Below are 6,000 nucleotides of genomic sequence, written 5' to 3'. Positions count from 1 at the left end.
CCATCCCCAAGCCCCGCCCATCACATAGCCCCGCCCCATCCCCTCCCCTAAGCACCGCCCACCGCATAGCACCGCCCCTATACCCTTCTCCAAGCCCCGCCCATCACATAGCCCCCGCCCCTATATCCTTTCCCTGGCCCCGCCCACCTCGTAGCTCCTCCCCATACCCTTCGCTAAGCCCCGCCCCTTCTCCCGCCCCACCGCCCCTACTCTCCCCGCCCCATCGGGCGTCCTCCTTCCCCATTGGCTTCGCCGGTACCACGTGACGCGTGGCGTGGGCGTGGCCCGGCGGGGGCGGGGCGCGGGCCGGCGGCGGCGGCGGCGGCGGCGGCTGCATGTGCGGGCGCGGGGCGGCCGGCGGGGCTGGGCGGGCGGCGCGGAGCGGAGTCGAGCGGGGCAGCACGGCCGGAGCCGGGGCCGGCGAGCAGGTCAGTGCGGGAGGACGGGGGCGGCGGCGGCGGCGGCGGCGGCGGGGAGGCGGTGGCGAGGCGGCGGCACGTGTGGCCGCCCGCGCAACAATGCGGCCCGGTGCGGGGGGGGGGCTGCCGTTCGGGATTCCCCCTCCTTCCCTTCCACCACCGGAGCGGCGCGATCGTGGCGAAGAGGGTGTTGCGATCGCGGCGGGGAGGTCGGGGGGGAAGCCGAGCTGTCGCGGTGTGCGGGGGGAGGCCGCGCAGGGCGCTGCGGGCCCGGCCGGTGGGTGGGCGGGCGGGCGGCGTGCGCGGCGCGGTGGCCCCGGAAGCGGGGCGGGGGTGGGTGGGGGGCGTGCACCGTGCGGTAAAATCGGTAGCAACGTGGGGGGGGGGCCATGTGCGGGGTCTACGGTGCAATAACCCCGGTAGCAGCGGGGGGAGGCAGGGGGCGTGTGCGGGGTGTACGGTGCAGTAACCCCCGTAGGGGGGGGAGGGGGAGGGCATGTGCGTTGGCTGTACGGTGTCATAACCCTGATAGCAGCGTGGGGGGGCCATGTGCGGGTGTACGGTGCAGTAACCTCGGTAGCATCGGGGCGGGGGGGGGCATGTGCGGGGTACACGGTGCAGTAACGCCGGTAGGAGCGGGGCGGGGGGGGGGATCCGTGGACCGTGCCATAGCCCGGTAGCATCGTGGGAGGGTCTTTGTGGGGGGGGCCGTGCACCGTGCGATAACCCCAGTAGCTGCGGGGGGAGGCATGTGCGGGGGCTGCGCGGTGTCATAACCCCCGGTATCAGCATGAGGGGAGCCGTGCACGGTGCAGTAACCCCGGTATCATCGCGGCGTGGGGGGGCATGTGCGGGGTACACGGTGCAATAACCCCAGTAGCAGCATGGGGCGGGGGGGGGCGGGCATGGGGCTATAACTCCGGTACCAGCATGTGAGGGGCAGTCTGGGGGGTGCACAGTGCGACAACCCCGGTGGCTGCTTGGGAGCAGGGATGGGCGTGTGTGGACGGTGCCATAGCCCGGTAGCAGGAATCGGGGGGGGGGGGGGGGGTGTGCGTTTTCGGGGTCCAAGGGGCCTTGGTTCCTTCAGGAGACTGGACGCTGGGCTCCGTGTTGCGAGGGGCCCGGGAGGAAGCGCGTGGTCCATGCTGTCTGGTCCTGGCATCCCAATGGATGCTTCCCGCCTCTTGGCAAGAATGGCTCTTGGCCTCAGATGATATGGGGCTGCGCTCGCCGCATCAGCAGTTCGTAGAATCACAGAATGGTTCGGGTTGGAAGGGACCTTAAAGGTCATCTAGTTCTAAACACCCTGCCATGGGCAGGGACACCTCCCACCAGACCAGGCTGCTCCAAGTCCCATCCAGCCTGGCCTTGAACACCTCCAGGGATGGGGCAGCCACAGCTTCTCTGGGCAACCTGGGCCATGCTCGGCACTGGTGAGGTCCCACCTCAAATGCTGTTTCCAGTTTTGGGCTCCTCACTTACAAGAAAGACACTGAGGTGCTGGAGCGGGTCCAGAGAAGGGCAATGAAGCTGGTGAGGGGTCCGGAGAACAAGTCTTATGAGGAGCGGCTGAGGGAGCTGGGGTTGTTCAGCCTGGGGAAAAGGAGGCTGAGGGGAGACCTTCTTGCTCTCTACGACTACCTGAAAGGAGGGTGTGGAGAGGTGGGGGTTGGTCTCTTCTCCCAAGAAACAGGCAATAGGACAAGAGGAAACGGCCTCAAGTTGCACCAAGGGAGGTTTAGGGTAGATACTGGGTAAAATTTCTTCACCGAAAGGGTCGTCAAGCATTGGAACAGGCTGCCCAGGGAAGTCACCATCCCTGGAGGTGTTTAAAAGACATGTAGATGTGGTGCTGAAGGGCATAGTTTAGTGGTGGACATAGTAGTGTTAGGTTAGTGGTTGGACTTGGTGATCTTAAAGGTCTCTTCCAACCTAAACGATTCTATGATTCTATATTTTAGCATGTTTCCATTAAGCTAACGAGCCTTTCACTGGTCTGGACATAGCTTGGGATCTTTGGGAGGCTGGTGGGCCCTGCTGCAGGAGCAGGCAGGTCGCGTAGCAGGAGAACATCGCATGCCGCAGGTAAAATGGATTTTGCATGCGACTGGAATTACTAATCCAAGCAATTAGCTGGAATCTGGCAAGTTTGCACTGCTGCCAATTTCCAGTTAATTTGGTTACGGCTTCGTCTTTCTGCTCAAAGGAGCTGAAACGTAAACGGGGCGACTGAGTGTCTGGAGCTGCTGGGTTGGTTTTACGCGCATCCTTCTTGCTAAAGGAGATTCGTCAAGAAAACAGAGCTTTAATGAAGTCGTGTGTTTATTGATAGCAGTGGAAAAAGAGTAGTGTGGATAAATGGGGCTGGTGACTTGTTGGAATACTAAATATCCTGCATCTCCCTACCCTGTTGTGAGCTGGATTTAAATTCCACTGTTATAATGATTGTTAATATTTTGGTTGTATTGTTGCTAATAGCGTACATCGAAAATGCTGCAGGTGGAACATCCAGGAACTTAATAGTGTGTTGTCACTAGGCTTCAGAGTTAACCATCCATGTGCTGGCTATCAGGGGCTGTTGCACAGTCCCTGACACAGCCGCTTTTGGGGGACATCGGATGCTCGTCACGGCCGCCAAATTTGACACGTGGGAAGCGGAGGAAGAGACTTTTAACCTCTAGTCAATGCTCCAACCTGAAATTCGTTCCTTTGGGAAAAGTGATGCTTCTGTTAACTTTGACGAGACTGAAAATGGTTGCGTTACTGGAGCCCCGCGAGCCTTCGCCACGTTAGATGTGCTTACGGAGAGCGCTGCTTGCAGGAGCAAAAAAGCTTTCCTTGCAGCTATTTTAGTTTTATTTTGATGCGTGTCTCGATAGCTCAAAAATCACTCGCTGGCTTTCAGGTGAGGCGAGGCGGTCCCTGATGAGAGGCTGGGATCGGCCTCTCAAGTGCATTTCTTTGATTTGACGGCAGAAGTGCCCATAGAAACGTCAAAAAAAAAAAAAAAAACCAACCCAGCATTTAGGCAGGTTTCCAGCTTAATCATCCCCTGCAAGCGATGGAAATCAGTGGCTTGAAATCCAACAGCACTTGATATTAAAATAGCAAACAGTAAACATGGGCTCCTATCAATAACTTTAATTATGGTTTGGGTTTTGTTTTAAATAGGCGCACGTTGCCATAGGGAAATAAAAGTTTAGCATCCAGACGCGCTCAGCGGGGTGGTAGCGTCTTTGGATGTGGCGTAACGTGCTTTTATAGCATAAATTAAAATAAAAGAGGGTTTTAGCGGCATAGCCTGCTGTTGTGTAAGAAAATTGCAAACTTTTGGGCTGAGACCGCGTGGTTTCTGGGCACTGTGTGCCGCCGCATGTTGGCGTTCCTGGGCGGCTTCGGATGAGGAGAGTGAGTTTTACCACTCCGGAGCTGAACCCCGCTGGGGTTTTCCAACCATAAAACGAAGTGCAGAGGAGGTTTTGTGCGTGCCACTGGTAGCCAAACCGAAAGCAAAAATAAACACCCACAAAAGCATTATTTTTTTTTTTTTCCTGGTCATTGACAGAAAAGGAAAGTGCTGGGCCGGTGTGAAGTCCCGTCTTCGCTACGCTCCGAACCTGGAAAATACAGACTAAAGCACACGGCAGGAGCGTGCATGGCTCCCCCGCGCATTTTGCATCTTTTCTTTTTCCCCCCTCTTGATTTTATCCAAATTTAAGGGAGGGAAGCAACACCCCTCTGTCCATTAAAAGTTCATTTTTGCCAAGTTACGCCACTTTGTGACCACGAGACGCGACCGGATTCCTGTGGCAAGGAGCCCTTAAAATTTCAACAGCTCTACCTATAAATATAGTCGCCGTGAAAGGCAATCCGGCTTTAAAAAAAAAAAAAATAAATGCTCTTTTTTTAGTCCTGCTGTATCTGCCTGACTTTAGTGCAATGCAATGCGTCTCCAGCCGGGCGGTGAAGGCGAGGCAGCGTGGAGCATTGGGTTTCTTAATTCCTCTTGCTAATTTAGGTGAAGAATGGGTGCAGGTGGAGGAGAAAACATGAAAAAAACATTCATTTTTGTTGTCCTGAAGATTTTTAGGGGGTGGGAGGGTGAGGCTGGCTCTGTGCAGCCACGCGGCTTTTGCAGAGGGACCTTTGCTGATGGCTTGGTCCTGGTGGGACCCCAGGAGCTGCTGCACCGTGAGGCGACGCAGGATGGGGGAAGAAGTAGCCTGGAGCATCTTTTGGGTGCAAAGCAATGTCCTGGGTGAAAACTAAAGCAAAAAAAAATAAAAATTAAATCATTAAATAAAGAAAGAAAAAAGCTGGTTCCCATCTCACCCTGGAGGCTCACTTGGCTGCTCTCTGATGCAACCGTGGCTGCTCGGGGGCTGGTTTTGGGCATGCCCAGGGTATTCCTTTTATTTATATATATATGTATATTTATATATGTGTGTGTATATGTAGGTGTATGCATATATGTATGTATGTGCATATATATATGCACAGGACGTTCTTCTGGATGCTCCTTCATGCTGATGGGGACCTCCCACCAGCCCCACATGATGCAGTGGGGCGATGGGCCACCACGCGCATCCCGGTGGAGAAGACACCGCTGCCTGCAGGGCTGGGATTTAACTTGAAAAAAAAATAAAAAGGAGGGGTGGTTTTGCAGCTTAGCGATGCTTTTCTGTGTGCCTTGCGCGGGCAAAAAAAAATCCACTTTTGCGGCGTGAAGCCCTCGGTCACCTTGTGAAAAGGAACTGCTGGGGTGGGGTTTGGGATGGGGCACAGGTTGGAAAATGGGTGGGGGATGTCGAGGGGGTGAATTGCTGCGTGTGCAGTTTGAGAAACGCTGAGCCGGGGCTGCGCGGGAGCTGCAGACAGGATCCTCACGTGACCGTCTGAATTTCAGACGATTGCTGGACCACTTTGCCAACAGCCTCTCGCGGCTCATCAGCTGCAATATCGCTTCTTCCCCCCCCCCCCCCAGTCTCCTCTTTTCTGTTCTTTTCTTTCCTTCCCCCTCCCTGCCCCATCTCCAAGCCGAAGCAGGAGGGATGAGTACGACACGGAGGGTGGCTGCAGCTGCGCAGGGTCTGTATCCAAACGGTTTCCTGAAAGGCAAGTTTGTGGGGTTTGTGCTGTTGGGTTGGTTTTTTTTTATATTAAAAATATTATTTTTTCACTGCGGGTCTCTCGTATCTGGGCTGTTTGGATGTCAGGTTTAGTTTCCCATGACATCGAGCGATCAGAAGAGGGGGGGAAAGGAGGGGCTGAATGCTGTTTTTTTTTTTTGTTTGTTTGTTTCTTTCTTTACGTGCAGATCTCTGCAGCGGTATCGCAGCCGATCGATGGTAAATGCGTTCCCTCTCATCTTTGTGATAGTTCTCGGCGATTTCCTCTTTTGCGTCACTGCAGTTAATAAGATGTTTAACTTGAGAGCTGGGGGCGATGTGGCGTGTTATCGTGTTGCAGGGAAGAGGCGGGGGGCGGGGGAGGAATGACGGGCTCCCGCACAGACTTGTGCTGGGGAAGATCGTATCGATCCAACAACCTTTCAGGCTGGGGAGAACAGCTGGGTTTG

General features: G+C 55.5%; 1 protein-coding gene across 2 annotated transcripts in view; it reads left to right on the top strand.

Moving 5' to 3' along the window:
* Nucleotides 1–292: 292 nt before the first annotated feature.
* PTP4A3 (protein tyrosine phosphatase 4A3) overlaps nt 293–6,000 on the top strand; it is a 52,430-nt gene continuing 46,722 nt past the window's right edge. The window contains exon 1 of one of the 2 annotated variants that reach the window (XM_074577937.1): nt 293–428. The gene's annotated coding sequence lies outside the window, so the exon portion shown is untranslated. Of the gene's footprint in view, nt 429–5,316; nt 5,511–6,000 lie in introns of those variants that run through there. The other variant, XM_074577940.1, reaches the window with a different exon arrangement.

The sequence above is a fragment of the Larus michahellis genome, chromosome 2 (genome assembly GCF_964199755.1).
Source record: "Larus michahellis chromosome 2, bLarMic1.1, whole genome shotgun sequence".
In the NCBI taxonomy this organism is placed as follows: Eukaryota; Metazoa; Chordata; class Aves; order Charadriiformes; family Laridae; genus Larus; species Larus michahellis.
This window is presented reverse-complemented; position numbering and strand designations above follow the sequence as displayed.